This window comes from Gorilla gorilla, chromosome 9 (assembly GCF_029281585.2).
Source record: "Gorilla gorilla gorilla isolate KB3781 chromosome 9, NHGRI_mGorGor1-v2.1_pri, whole genome shotgun sequence".
Lineage (NCBI taxonomy): Eukaryota > Metazoa > Chordata > Mammalia > Primates > Hominidae > Gorilla > Gorilla gorilla.
Window position 1 is genome coordinate 54,983,831 of NC_073233.2, and position 16,458 is coordinate 55,000,288.

The window sequence follows — 16,458 nt, forward strand, 5'->3', positions numbered from 1 at the left end:
CAGTGCTGCAGAGATTTTGTTTATGGCCAGTTTTGGGGCCAGTTTATGGCCAGATTTTTGGGGGCCTGCTCCCAACAAAGATATATATATATATACACACATATATATATATATATATATATATATATATATACACATATATATATATATATACACATATATATGGAATATCAAGAAGCTAAAGAACAGGGTTTTTTTTTAAATGTAGCTTCAATCAGTTAAATATTGATTATAAAAATTGAAGTAAAACTCTGAAGAGTTTTCTGTATATAAACCTGTCCTCAAGGATATAAAAAAACAGTCAGTGCAGACACTCAGAGAGTTTAACAAAGTTAATTGCTAATTCCTTCATTAACACTTTCTCTTCTAGACTGTATGACACCATTGTCCTCTGAAACTGACTGGCATCCCTTCTCAGTCTCCTTTGCCAGCTCTGCCTTTTTACCAGACCTTTAAATGTTGGAGTGTTCCAGGGCTCTCCCTTTGGCCCTGCTCTTTTCATTCTATAGTGTCTCTTGAGGTGATTTCAAACTCCAAGTACCATCTATATCTGGCCACAACTGGCTAGAGGTTCACCAAACACATTTCCCTATTGTTCTGGGAATACAGCTAGGCCACATGTCTCAGTCTCCCTTAAAGGTAGGGGTGTCCTTATTATTGTGTAAGAGCTAATAACATATGAGAGGAAGTGATGTACGCCCCTTCCAAGCTTATCCCCCTCCAAAAACCTCCTATACAATTTTCCCCTCTCTTTGTTTACCCTAATGGTTTCTGAAACACACAGAGGCTCTAGCAGAGGATGCAGAGGCCCTGGAGAATGATACAGCCACAGACAGAAAGAGCCTAGATTACTGAACCATTGCTAGGAGCAATCAATAACACCCAAATAAACTTTATAGCAATAAAAGAATAAATTTTTTTAACTGAATGGATTGATTTGGTACAGAAGCTGGTGCACTAAACACTTCTGATCTTGATTGAGACCTGCATTTTGTTTCATATTTGTTGTCCACTTAGACTTCTCCCTTGAGATTCAGCATTAAATATGTAATTACTTAATTGAGGTCTCCAACTGGAAGTGTATTAGCTCAAGCTTCACATAGTGAAAGATAAGTTGCTTTACAACCCACTGCCCAACAAATTTACTTTGTGCCTCCCCATTACCAACCCAACCTATTGCCAGACTTCCCTCCCTGTCGTACCTGAATAAATGATGACACCACTCTTCACAGCAGTTCAGGCTAAAATCCCGTCACTCTTGACTATTTTACTCATAACCAGCAGCTACCTCTACTTAGTCCTAAAAGGGAAAAAAAGTCATCTTTTCCTTGTAAACCTTTGCCTTTGCTCCATTTTTCTCTGCTAAACAAAGTTAAAACTTTTTATCAAGGTGTACAAATCTTTGCAAAATCTCATACAAATCTAGTCTTGTGATGAACTTCTACCTTGAAAACCTCATGCCCCTGGTCACGGTGAAATGGATGAAGAGTAGATATCTGACTCAGCTTTGGAGAATATTTTTGCCAAGGTGTTGAACTCAAGTTTAAAGTGACTGGAAGCATTACATGAGTGGCTAGCTAGATTCTACCTCACATATGAATTGACTAACAAAGAAAGCAGGATTAACTAGAAAGCAGAATAAAGCAAGTGCCCAGAGAGGAGCAGAAACAATATTAGAAATGGAGCACTCCTTCAATTTATAATCTCCAAGATCTTGATTACTGCATTTCCTGAGACCCATTGTCATTTCTACATTTGGCTTCTGTGAGACATTCTTGTGTCTTTATAATAAGCCCCTACCACCATTACTCCCTCTCTTTTTTGCTTAAGCTAACTGGAATTGGTTTATTTTATCTACCGTATAGAATCCTGAATAATTAAGCTTTCCAGCCTCATCTCTAATTCACTAGTACTCCCCGATTCCCTCCTGCCATCACATATGAAAACTGGATACATTGAACTTCAAATGGTTTCTAGAATATTGTTGGCTATTTTGTGATATTAGGATTTTAAAAAAATCTGTCTCATTTGCCTGTGATATTCGCTGCCACTTAGCTTTCTGGAAATGTTTTAGTCATGCATTAGGGCTCGTCTCAAATATCACCCTTGCATTGGACTTATTTGGACCTTCTGCAGGAAGATATTTTTATTCTATCTTTTGTGCTGTCATGGTACTCTATCTACCCATCTGTAATGACATGAAGGACATGAAATCATTATTGAAAGATTTTCTTCTTCATTAGACTGACGCAAAGGCAGGAATGATGCCCAATTAATTCTGAATGCCTCAAGTATACTACACGATTTGACACATAGTTGTATGTCTACTTGTCAAATGAAGGAAGAAATACATGAAAGAAGAAACTGTGCTAGCTCTGCCAATTATTATTTTAGCAGATGATATCTTATTTAATTGTTTAAGTTTCAAATGATCTTTGTGGTATACTGGCTTATTTGTTTAGTTTATTTCTCAGCACATTCTTTGCATATTTTATTACCCATCAGCAATAAAAGTCAAGAAGGGAAAGAAGGAATTGTAATAATCAGCTCTTCACACCCTTATTTCTCTTCCCTAATATTTCCCCAAGTTTTTATTTTGTTCTCACAATTAAGTCTATACTACTTAGAAAATAAGATTAAATCTTCTATGCTCCTTTGGTTAGAAATTTTGCTGGGATGGATTTAAAGTTGAACATCTATTGCAACTTAAAATTTTTGTTAAAGTTGCTCTTTCTTTCTAATAGCAATTATGTTGGGCTAGAGGATAAATAGTTGGAGATAATGGAATTTTCTATTAGTGTTATTGCTGCCCCATTCTTCTATATCTTGTAATGGACTCTTTGGAGATTATAATAATAATGAATACTAGCTTAATATTTATCAACCACAGAGCCAGGGGCTGAGCCAAGTGGTTTTATATACATTGCCTTATTTACTCCTTTTCTCAGCACTGTGACTATAGTACTTTCATAATACGTATAACTTTAGAGATATTTTGAGTTACTAAGAAATAACATGAAAACAAGCTCTTTGAGCCTGTAAGATTACTAGCTAGGACAGCTTTGTAAGAGAAAGACCTCTTTACCCTTCAGGAGTAGCAGGAAAGGTATGCTATTCAACAGGATTGGCTTATCCACCTGACTCTGACATAATCATATATGAAATGATACTGACATCAGCTTTCTTTCTCCAATTGTTGATAATTTGGTTCCTTATTTCTTGTCCTTCCTCATGAGTAATTTGATCTGTCCTGTTCCAGTTCTTCCCTTCCAGAGCAGGAAAGTCAAAGGAAGGGAGGAAGTTGTGTAGAAGAAAAGTTTCAAGGGACATTCTCCGGAAAGACTGAAACATTATGCTAACCAGTCAAAACATATTTTGAGAAGTTAAATTTGAATTAGAAGTCTCTTTCTATAAATTTTTTTTCAATTTTTAAAAATTTTTATCTTTAAAAAATGTTTTTCAAATTTTATCAAAAAGCTCGAGCTTTGTCCTAGCTGAGCTCACAGGAAAAGGAATGTTTTCAGATCTCAGATCTGAATAAGTGGGGGAACAGCTTAACTCTGAGGGGGCAAGCTGGTAAAGAGGGTCCCATTTGAAAAACTCAGAAACAAGAAAGGATTTTAAGTGGGAACCAGGAGTTTCTCTTCAAAATAATCCTTTACACTCTGTTCATTAAAATATCTATATATATTTTATATATTATATATTTAAATATATAACATATTTTGTATATTATATATTTAATATATATATTTTATATAAAATATATATTATATATAAAATATATAAAATATATTATATATAAAATATATATTATATATAAAATATATAAAATATATATTATATATAAAATATATAAAATATATATTATATTATATATAAAATATATATTATATATAAAATATATATTATATATATTATATTATATATAAAATATATATTATATATAAAATATATAAAATATATATTATATTATATATAAAATATATATTATATATAAAATATATATTATATTATATATAAAATATATATTATATATAAAATATATAAAATATATATTATATATAAAATATATTATATTATATATAAAATATATATTATATATAAAATATATATTATATTATATATAAAATATATATTATATATAAAATATATATTATATTATATATAAAATATATATTATATTATATATAAAATATGTTATATTTTATATACAAATATATGTTATATTGTATATATAAAATATATGTTTAAAATATTATATATATATATGAATTTAAAAAGTAGTCCTTTCACAAGGTCTAAGGATTTCTCCACTGCTGTTAATCACAAGGGAACAAACTGAGTCTCTAGATAGGGAGAAAGTGAGAGTTGCAGTATAGTTCCAGACTCCAGAAGAACTGTGATAACTTAGCTTCTGCTTAGAGTGCTTAGGCCTGTATCTCCTATCTACTATTTTCTCTATTTCTTGGGAAAGCTGTCTGATTCCATCTGTGTTTCTATCTGGATATTTAGCCCTTATCACCATTTTATTATATTGTCATATATTATTCAACTGGATTTTGTGGTTTAAGAGAATGTTGGGTTAGGAATCAGACCAGTGGTTTAATGCACTGAAAAGACATAATAATGTTATAATAACTAACACTTATTGCTTATTTGCTCTGTTTTGGGACTGTGCTTAATGCTTTACATGGAATGTTGAGAATTACTGAAGTGTTCAGTGAGCAACAAACTATGAAGGTAGATCTATGCGATAAAAATTTAGTTTGGTAACAGAATAAAATATGTAAAAAGAAATTATCTGTGGTGTATGTGGGATCATTGGTGTGCTTTGTCCTTAGACATAAGTGTAGGAGGGGGCATTTCAGATGAATGTTGCTATTTCTACAAGTCAAGCCAAGTAACTCAATAGAATAAAAATTTGCCATTATTAATTATTATTACTATTAATTTTGTCAAGCCTGAGCAGCTATATGTCATACCTTCAGTAAAAAGGAATATCCATAGCCTAGACATTGAAACTAGTATATTTATTGTTCCAGATGCTAACACAGCTGAGTGATGCCCTTCATTCAGGAGCTCCTGGGGAACACAGTGCTATATAATACAGTGAAATGGGAATCAGTGAGAAGAGGAAAAATAACTTCATCAGGAATGTGAATCCAAGATTCTTAAAAGGGCAGAGTAGTTTTCTCATTCATTTTTTTTTTTTACCTTCATTCAATTAAAGAGACTTGGAGTCATCGATGTTTCTTTTCTCTTCCATTTCATTTTTGACTTAATACACAAATGGAGTATGTTATTGACAGAGGGTCCCCCTTGTGGTCCAGCGTAAACTCCCTCATTCAATCAAAACTGCACACCGAAAACCTATATGATTCATAAGCAACGTGGCATAGGTGTTTGCGCTAGGTCATATTTCAACAGGTAGCATACCTCCAATTTATTTGTTTATTTTTGAGTTGCTTAGTTTGCATTTGCATTTTCTGGGTACTAGATTCCTGACAAGAATCAGGTAAGGCTATCATAGCCCAATATATGGAGTTCTGTAACTCAGCACTTTAAAGAAAATAGTCCTCAGGACTTTAAAAAAGTTTTTAAAAACGTTTTAAAAAGTTTTTAAAAGGCAAATTAAATAATTATTTGTATTTTAAAAAAATCTTTGTGCTTTTAAAATGCTATTAATTTAAACATGATTATGGACAATAGATTGCTAGTGATGAATGATGGGGTTTTGGACGCGCCAGACATTGTACAGCTTCCCTTGGGGCAAGCATGGAGATCGATGTGGGTTTTGCAAGCTGGAGTCATTCAACTTGGTGTTCTAGTCTTGTATATATACTTAATTTCATATTTAAATTGTACAATTATGTTATTTTGACTATAGTCAACCTGTTGTGCTATTAAATACTAGATATTATTTATTCTTTCTATTTTTTGTACCCAATAACCATCGCCACCTCACCCTCAAAGCCTACACTACCCTTTGCAGCCTTTGGTAACTATCCTTCTGTTCTCTACCTCCATGCGTTCTATTGTTTTGATTTTTACATCCCACAAATAAATGAGAACATGAAATGTTTGTCTTTCTGTGCCTGGATTATTTCACCTAAAATAAAATGTTTGTCTTTCACCTAAAACAATAAAATGTTTGTCTTTCTGTGCCTGGATTATTTCTCCTCAAATAATGATCTCCAGGTCCATTCATGTTGTTGCAAATTTTTTTCATGTGTCTTTACCTTCTGTTCTGGTACCATACCCATCTGTGTTCAATTTTTTTTGTACTGAAAAGTATATATATATATATATATATATATATATCTCCAATTCCCTGTGATACCGAGGAAAGACAGCATACACACACACACACACACACACACACACACATATATATGTATATGTATATATATATACATATGCATATACAGCTACTGAGTGACAAGTGGTATGGTATAATATCACCTGTCACTCAGTAGCTATCATATATATATATATATATATATATATATATATATATATATATATATATATATAAAACAAGGAATTGTTTCCAGGAACCCCAAAGATACTGAAATCTGAGGATGCTCAGCTCAAGTCCCTTATGTAAAATGGCATAGTTATATTGTTTCTCTGACTTTTGGCTAAGATGAAGTTTAGTATCTGTTCTTATCAGTTTAAAGTGGCATAGTATTTGCATATAGCCTATGCATCCTCTGATATACATTAAGTAATCTCTAGATTACTTATACTACTTAATACAACACACATGCTATGTAAATAGTTGTTATACTATATTTTTTATTTGTATTATTTTTTATTATTGTATTATTATATTTTAATGTTTGTTATTTCCAAATGTTTTTAATTCATGGTTGGTTGAATCTGTGAATGCAAAATCCATGGATATGGAGGGCCGAATGTAAACACACACACACACACACACACACACACACACACATTCATAATTTTCAAAGTCCACAGTAAGTATCAAGCAGTGTGTGTTTACCTGCATGTGTATGTGAATTAACTCTGTTCCTGAGGCGGTTTTATTTCCCTCCAATGGATTCTACTTTATTTCTTAATGTCAAGAAATGGCTTATCTCTATCTGAGTACCTGTACTTCCTTTCTCTGTCTCTCTCTGCTGTCTCTGTCTCTGTCTCTGTCTATCTTAGTGTTTGTGTGGGTGAGAGATCACCATTCTGCCTGCACCACTCAAAATGCAGCTCTCCTAACTAAAAGACTGTATTATTCATGGAGGTCTCAAACGAAAATGTTTCTCCCATTGGACAGAAATAAGAATGCCCTGGCACTTCTCATATAACACCATTTAATATATTCTTTCAATTGCAACAGTTTAGAATTATTATTGATGAATAATTCTAATACCATTTAGTGTCCAATAACATATTAGGGAAACATGATAATTTACCACATCCTTTCTGTATTCTTGTTCATTTATTTTTCATTCTGTCGTACTCTGTACCTTTTTATAGGCCACTTCAATTTGTTTTTTACTAGAGCTGGAAACATGTTACTTCTCCTATGAACCAGACAAGTTTTTATGTGCTTATTATGGATTCAACATACCCCTCTTCTCAATCCACAACGAATGGCTCCTCTCTATCTGAGATAGAGCAAGTTGAAGTCCTATCCCTCCAGTACTGTACTTTATAATGTGAAGGCTTGGGACGGATTCTCCTCCACAGCCCCCAGAGGGAACCAATCCCACTGACACCTTAATTTTATACTTCTAGCATCTATAACTGTGAGACAACAAATTTTTGTTGTTTTCAGCCACTAAGTTTTAGGTGATTTGTTCTGGCAGTCCTAGGAAACTAGTACAATGCCTCTATTAAAACAATTCATCTTGTTTACTCCAGTTTTTTTTTTTTTGGCATATCTGTTTCAGACTGGACTATGTACTCATCAAGAGAAATGACCTTATCTGTCATATACTTCACTCTGTGGTATTTATGTGAGGGACATAAAATGTAAGACATGATATGCTATGTAAGATATGATACCTGCCTTAAAATCCAGTGTTTATTCATCAAATTTTTATTGAGTGCCTGATGTAATTATGTAACAGCCACTCCTCAGGATACTGGTCATACAACGGTGAGCACAGAGATGATGGTCTCCTCTCTTGTGGAGCAAACAGTCTGGAAAATGGTGGGGTGCGGGGACATTAAAAACACAAACAAAAAGAAAATAATTGCAGAAAAATAATTGTCAAGCAGGAGAAAACATCTGTATGTAAAGAAGAGGAAGCAGCGATCATTCTTGGCCATGGGATGATCTGGAAAGGCTTCTAAAAGGGGGAGTAGATTTTAATAAACAGCACACAGAGAGAGACTATTTCCTTGTGAGGAAGAGAATGGGGAAGGACCCCTGAGTCATTAGCAGTTCATTTGCCTGGAGCATAGAGAAATAGAGTAAGTAGAGTAATCATGGCAATAGTTTTTTGGGTGTTTTTAAAATGCTTACTAAGTATCAGCCTTACATTATCTCATTTACCTTCACATTTTTTTTGATGTAGGCTGTTATCATCCCAATTTAAAGATAAGGTTGTTGAGTTTTCCTTAACCATAGCTTTATACTTATTATTACACCATACCACCTGTCACTCAGATTTATTCCTAGGGATAACTATAATTTGAAATGAGATCTCTGACTCCACAGGCTCTGTTTTTTTTTTTCCATTCCACAACAGAGAATTATTCCCTAAAATGCAGAGTCAGAAATATAGGTTGCAGGCAGATTTTAGAATACTTCTATTACTAATCAAAGACTATAAAAATATACTTTACAGTAAACGAAGGGGAAAATCAAATGTCTGCAAAGTAGTAACATGATATACAAGCTAAAACATTGAAATAGGAAAAAATATTGGGGGAAGTAGGATTCCTTAGCACTTACTGAAGGAAAGATCCAGATAAGAAATGTAAATGTATCAGGCTTGGTGGCTCACACCTGTAATCCCTGCACTTTGGGAGGCCGCAGCTGGTAGATCACTTGAGGCCAGGAATTTGACACCAGCAGGGCCAACATGGTGAAATCCCATATGTATTAAAAATATAAAAATTAGCCAGGCCTAGTTGCATGCACCTGTAATCCCAGCTACTCAGGAGGCTGAGGCAGGAGAATCGTTTGAACCCGGGAGGTGGAGGTTGCAGTGAGCCGAGATTGTGCCACTGCACTTCAGCCTGGTCGACAAAGTAAGACTCTGTCTCAAAAACACACACACACACAAAAGAAAACGAGTTATGTAAATCCATCATCAGAATGACTTAGTGTGAACAAGAAGCATCTCAGTTGTCTGCTAAAAATTCCTGCTTCTTCGCAATGAGAATATTCAAAAATCTCTCTTCAAGGTGGTGGATAAATTACCTCAATTTGATCATTACACAATGCACCCATTTAAACACATATCGAAACATCAGGTTGTACCCTATAAGTATGCACAATTATTATGTGTCAATTATATTTTTGTTTAAATTCTACTTCCAGTCACCACCCCAGAGGACTGCTGACGTGAGGAGGTTTTAGACAATATTCTGTTCTGGCCTAGCCAAGGGATTAGGGAGGCAATGTAAGCCAAACTTCCTTTTTCACAGCAAGCTCTTGGACTGCAGGGATCAAATTTCATTCATCTTTTTATTCCCTTTTCCCCTAGGTCCCAGAGCCTTGCTCATAATAAGCATGTGGATGACTTGAATTGAATGAATTGTAAGAGTGAAAGACTCTTGTGAAAGAAGAATCATTAAGACTGTGTGAATGTAAAAAGAGAACGAATTCAAGAGAACATGCTTTGTAAGTCTGGGAAAGAGAACGTGCACGGTACAAGGGCGGTAACATGTGACCAAGAAGAGAAGAGTAAAATGAACTCACTAGCCGATTACATTCGAGTGATCTGCTACTTAGAATGCATGATTGAACTCCTAGGTGGTCTTATAGCCACTGGGTACTTTTTCTCTGCCAGAGTTTGAAAGCACTTTGAAGACAGGGTGTCATCTAAAGGTTGGTGATTTGTATTGAGTTCCCGCACCCTAGAACTGGCAGGCACCATTCTCTCTGATAAATATCATAGGAAGAAATCAGAGAATTGTATTTTCCATTGAAATTTTTGGAAGATATATAGAGAAGCCTAATGTGGTTTTCTCAGTTGGAAATTTGCTAGGACATAGGGAGGTGAATGCCCATCTTCTCAAAAGACATGCTGTAGATGCCAATAGATCTGAGCAGCAGGATGGAATGTATCAAAATAAATGGCAGGATTATCCAGTGCTGGAGCCCTTATTTAAGAAGCCCATATTAATTGAACTGAATATAGTTGACATTCCAACAAATATATGCTGAAAGAAAAATAGCAAAAACAACTTAGGGGATATGTTATCTCAAGTGGTTGATAATTTGTTTCCTAACCTTCTGTCACTGAACCTGGCTGGATATGGAAAGGTCCATTCTACTTTCATTCTACTTCAGCTACTCAGATCTTAGTTGTACCCTAGAACTTTTCATGATGGATAATTGTACCCTTCTATACTTTTCATTTAAACCATGTCACTCACCAATAATCACCTACATTTTCAGCTAATTACCTCTAGTGCCTTGGCTCCAAACATTCTTTAACCCCACTGTATTTACACTTTTCCTCATTCCTTTATACCCCTAAAATTTGCAGTCCCCTTCTTACTTAGCTAATATTTTACAATCTCTCCCACAAACACCCTCAAATAGCCTTGCATCTCTCTTCTTCATTGTGTTACTTTTGTAAAATCCAGGCCCTATTTAAATAAAATGTTCCATGTATTCTGTGCCTGAACCTATGCAGCTGTTGTAGCTGAAGCAAAGCAGGGGTATTGGCTGGACTCACTTTAAATTCTTCATCCTTAATTGGAAATGTATCTTCATACTCCCTGGTAATTCTACTTTATATATTTTTATACCTATTACTTCTCCTGAACTTCCAATACTGCCTCGCTCCTCTTCATTTTGGTTTATGAACCTGGCTTCCTATTTCACTGGGGAAATAGAAGTAATCAGTAATAACTCGCACGTCTTTTCACCACGACATCGACCAGCCCATCCTATCTGCACATGTTTATTGTCTCTTCCTTCCTGTTCTTACTTGAGCTGTACATGCTCCTATCTGATCACACTTATGCACAGGGTCTCATTCTCTTTCACTTCAGCAATTAGACTCTTCCTTAAAAAATAATTTTCTGTCTCAACTTGATTATTCCCACAATAGTGCAAACATGTTGTAATATCTTTTTTCTTTAAAATAACCCATTTTCTTTAAAATAATTTCCAACCATCAACTGATTCCTCTGTTTCTCTCTATATAAAATTCCTTAAAAGAGATTTCTTATGTTGCTTCTCTCCCTTTTCTCTCTTCCCATTCTCATTTGAATCTACTTCAAAAGGTTTACCATACTAAGAAAACAAGCTCTTCTCAAGATTACCTATGGTTTCCATAGTGCTAAATTCAGTGATAAATTTAGTCTTTGTCTTAATCAGCCTCTCAGTATCTTTGATTCAGTGGGTAATTATCTCCTTCTTGAAATACTTTCTTCACTTGACTTCTGGGAGCTACTCTCAGTTTTCCTATTCACTTTAGATGTTCCCCTAAGCTCTGTTTACTCATTTATCTCATCCCTCCACTGGAGTTCACTAGGATTCAGTCCTTAGATCCTTTCTCTATCAGCATTCACTCACAAGGTGATATCACATAGCCTTTGAATAGTATCTGAATATTGATGATGGTCAAATGTTATTTCCCTTGAACTCGAGATTCTATTCAACTCCTACTAGACATCCTTACCTGCACAATTAATAGACACATCAAATTTAATATATCCTAAGTTGAACTCTTGATGTCCTGCTCCTCCAAACCTGGTCCTCTTGCACATTTTCTATCTCATTAAATGTCTACTTCTTCCCATTGCCTAAGCAATTCAGGGTCACTCTCGAAGTGACTTTTCTCATTTCCCCATGCATATTTGATCCATCAGTCGTGTTAATTATGCCTTCTAATGTGTCAAGAATATAATTACTCCTCTTCCACTGCTAACTTTTCTTGAAATGACCATCAGCTGTCTCTTGGATAAATACGATGCTTTATTTTGGTATTTCTGATTCAGCATTTGCTTCCTTATTATCTGTTCTGAACATAGCATCTGGGTCAGAGGTCTTGTCACCTCTGTGTCCCAAAGTCTACAGTGATTCCCACCACCCTCCTTATCAAGGCTAACAAGGCCCTACATGATCTGGTCCCCACTTCTTTTCAGACCTAATTTCTTCCACTTTTTTCAGGCTTCACTCATTAGCCACACTGTCCTCCTCGGTGTGCTTCCACTGTTAGCACGTTCCCAGCAAAGGCCTTTTGTTCTGACTGTCCCTCTTCTTGGAGCTCTCTTCCTTAAATATCTGCAAAATATCTGCTTATCTTTTTCCATCACATCCTTTAGGCCTTTCCTCAAATGCCAATTTCTCAGGGATGTTTTCCCTGGCAACCGTATCTAAGATTACGCTTTCCTACCCCAGCACTATCTAATCCCATCCCTGCACAGTTCTCTTCCTATTTACAGCCATCTAACCTACTACATATGTGACATATTTATGTATTGACTGTTTTCCCCTCTAGAATATATGTACAATGAGAGCATGGATTTTGTTCACTGTTTCATTTCCAGCACCGTAAAGAGAACCTGATATATAGAAGACCCTATATAAGTAACAATTGAATACTTAAAGGCAGGCAACTCTAGGGTTTCTTCCCCAGACCTCTGTACCAGAAATTGAAATAGGAAATAGAAGATATTGAGGATACTAGGTATTCTCTACCTGTGTTATTGACCAGAAACAGCAGCATATAATTTTTCTTTACAAGGACTAAGCTAATCAATAACGAAGCAATGTCACTGAAAATCACACTCATGGAATGAATTTTAATAAAAATATATTTTTTGGATGCTTTTTGTTATATTTGAGAGAATGAATTGAGAATTTTTGTTTTGTTAAGTCAGGTGGACTCCTAATAACTTTTAAAGGCTAGGTTAAAAAGGTCTCATTTTCTCTAAAGCATTTCTCAGTCAGTCAGTCACTCTTTCCTCAGCATATTTTATGTATATCTTAACTCTAGCTCTTATCACATTATTTCATAGTTTGCTGTACTGGGTTAATTCCACAACTAGGCTTTGTGTCCCCAGGAGCTACAACTGCTTCTGTCACATAGTAGGTTCTCATAAATCTTTGTTGAATAGCTTATGTAGACTCAGATGCCACAAGATTGGCAATAATTCACTGTTATTACAAAAAGAGAATTAATATAAAACATCATCTTGTTTGTAGACATATTAAAGAAGAAGGGAACCATGAAACACAATCTTAAGGAATTACAATGTGTCCTCTAAGTTTTGGATTTAATTGTCCTACCTAAATCTTAACAAACAAAAGCACATTGATACTTTATTTTTCTTCTTCTTATGTTTTGTATTACCCTGACTTAGTCACCAGATGTCACTATGAGACTGTTGTCCAGGTCACTCTTTCTTTAAACAAGAAGGAAACAAAGACCTCACATGAGGCATGGAGCAAAACCTATGTCCTTGCGGAAACACCTTATAAATGTTAAGGCTAGTAGCTTTAGGGTTTTATTTTAGAGTGGATTTTGGCATGGCTTAGTGTGTAAGAAAGAGCACTGGACTGGGAATCGAGAATCCTGTATTTTAGCCCCAATTCTGTCATTTTAAAATATTTGACCACCTGGTAGATTTCTTTACCTTTCTGGGCTGTGAAAGATATCCTCATCTGAAAATAAGGGTGGCAGAAGAACCTCAAAATCTTCAAGATCTAACATCCAGTGATTCTATTCCCTTCCTTTGCTAATTTCTTGGAAAGTAGCCAGAGGTCTTTACTACCAGGGATGATTTGGAAAGTCAGCATAAGTGAGGATAATGAGTACCTATTGCATACTCTATTTTATTCTAAACACAGTGTCTGCTAGGCTTTGACCTACCATGAAGTGGGGAAACCTTTATGGTCACTCTCACTTCTACACAGTCTCTGTATATTGGTGGTACACATTGTGTGAAATACCTTTTCCATCTAGAGATTGCTTCATTTTTTTATTATAAAAACATTACACAAAATTTGTTTAAGGTGTCATGTAAATATACATTTAGTGACTGTCATTTTTGGGGTTTCACTCTCAGAGGAAAATGAATTATTTATATTAGGTATTTCTGAATACCTAATCTGAATATTCTTGCTTTTTTTTAAAAATGAGTTCTCTGCAATGTTCACCCATCCACCTACCTAAAATATGCACCACTTCATCTTTTATTCATGCTGCTCCACAGCGTCCTGTAATCATAACGCACTTGTGGTAGACTCAGACACTGTTGTTGTATGAATGCCTCATTTATCTCCTTCTGTGCATATTTATGTTTCAGTTAGCTATTTTCATTGCATGTAGTTCCTTCCATAGTGTGGGTTCTTGTATTCTCAGCCATTTTCTTTGTCATTATTTTACTCAGAGTCGAACCACAGAGTAAATATTTTTGAGAACAGTCTGAATTACATGGAGCCTTTAACATTTAGAGGCACTATCCTAATATCCAAATTATTATATAGAACAAGTTGACACATGCTTTTATAGAATTATCTAATCCTGAAGCATATCTTGAGTATTTACTAAATGCTCCACACTGTTGATGTTCTGGGATTGAAACAACAGATAACACAGTGCGGCACAGAGAGAGCAGGAACAAGCATTTACACAGCAAAGTGGTGACTGTTACAGTGGAGTTGTGTGCAACACACTGTGGGAGGCTAGAGGAAGGCAGCCAGGCTTCACAGAGGATGGTATAGACTTACCCTTGAGCTGACCTTCAAAAATAGTCAGGAGGGTTTGCATGGGAGGTTGGGAGTCTATTCCAGGCAGAGGGGGCAGCAGAGGCAAAGAAAAAGAGGTTTGAGACTACATATTAAACTGGAGAAGTGCATATGGTCTGTACTTACTGCTTAGCAACAGAGTAGAATGATTTGCTGGGAGGTGAGACTGAATTAATATTAATCTATTGATTTCTCTTTGAAATTTACAAAATTTTCTCCTCTCCCCTTCCTTCTTCATGTATTTTGGTTCTACTGGAGTCAGTTCAGGTGTCTCTTAGGAAATTGTTCTTTATGATCTCTGTGAGTTGACATTAAAATATACATTATGTATGTTCTGTGATACTTTGTTTCTCTTATATGTTAGTTGTTTAACACCTATATGGGCTCTTGGCTCAGCTAAACAGTGAGTTCTCAAAGGTCACATTCATGATTGGCAGTCACACTGAATTATTATTACAGGGAAGAATGGAAGGCAGGAATGAAGAAAGGAATGGTGGGAGGGAGGAAAGAAGGTAGGAAGGAAAAAGAAACAAGGGGCGGAATAAGCGCTTGTAGTGGAAGATGGAATTAATGTTTTTCAAGAGTATCTTAGTTTCTAAGATGCTCAAATACAATGAGAAATATATTTGAGCATCCCGAATTGTGTGAAAGTTTTAAAATAATATTTGTCAACGTTCAGGAGAAAAATTCTTCTGAGCATGTGAAACAAGAGGAAGACCGAAGGTAGATATGCATAGAACCCTATCCACAGTTACTGAGTATGTTTAGTAGGGTAGAAATTGAGAAAAACTGCCTTATAGAGAGCTCAGCTCCAAAATGACTGGCATGAGATTTAAACTCAGCATGTATAGGTTACACAAAATAATATCACATTCCAATCTTAGATATCATAGACCCTAAAAGGGCAATAGTGCAAGGTCTTTCATTGCATTGTCTTGATATTTCTAAGTCAAACTGCTTTTTGTTTCAAGGAAACAAAACCTCTTGAGGAAGAAACTTCTGAGATGGCAGCTGCCAGAGATATACAAGCTGCCCAAGTGAGGGGTTAGGAAAAGCTGAAGCCAGGCAGACATGACTGTGGGTCCAGGCTCTACCTCTTGGTAGCTATGTGACCATCAGCAAGGTGCTGTGTTTCTTCTACCCAAGCTTCAGTTTCCTTGCTTATTAAATACAATGAGTTTTTTTTTTCTTTCTGACAGAGGGGGCAGCAAAGACAAAAAATTGGTTACAAGAAAGGTAGTATCTGAAAAACTCGGCATTGTGCCTGACACGTAAAGTGCTCAGAAAATAATAGCCATAATTATTGTTGACAAGTCTGGAGCAGGAAAACAAACAAGCATACAAAACACAAGATTAGACTGTAGGTTAAAAAATACAAGGTCTAGTTCTGGCTCTGTCATTTATTTGCTATGTAACCTCAGTCACATGTGTTTTTTTCCCTCATCTATACAATTGGAGAATTCTACCTATTGTACCTACTTGGCAGCATCATATGAGATTATATAGATATAGATATATATAGCACTATATGGTCTAAGGGATCATTTTTATTA

General features: G+C 35.3%; 1 pseudogene; it reads left to right on the forward strand.

The window, feature by feature from the left end:
• Positions 1–6,624: 6,624 nt before the first annotated feature.
• On the forward strand, positions 6,625–6,769 carry LOC115936421 (uncharacterized; annotated as a pseudogene).
• Positions 6,770–16,458: the final 9,689 nt, after the last annotated feature.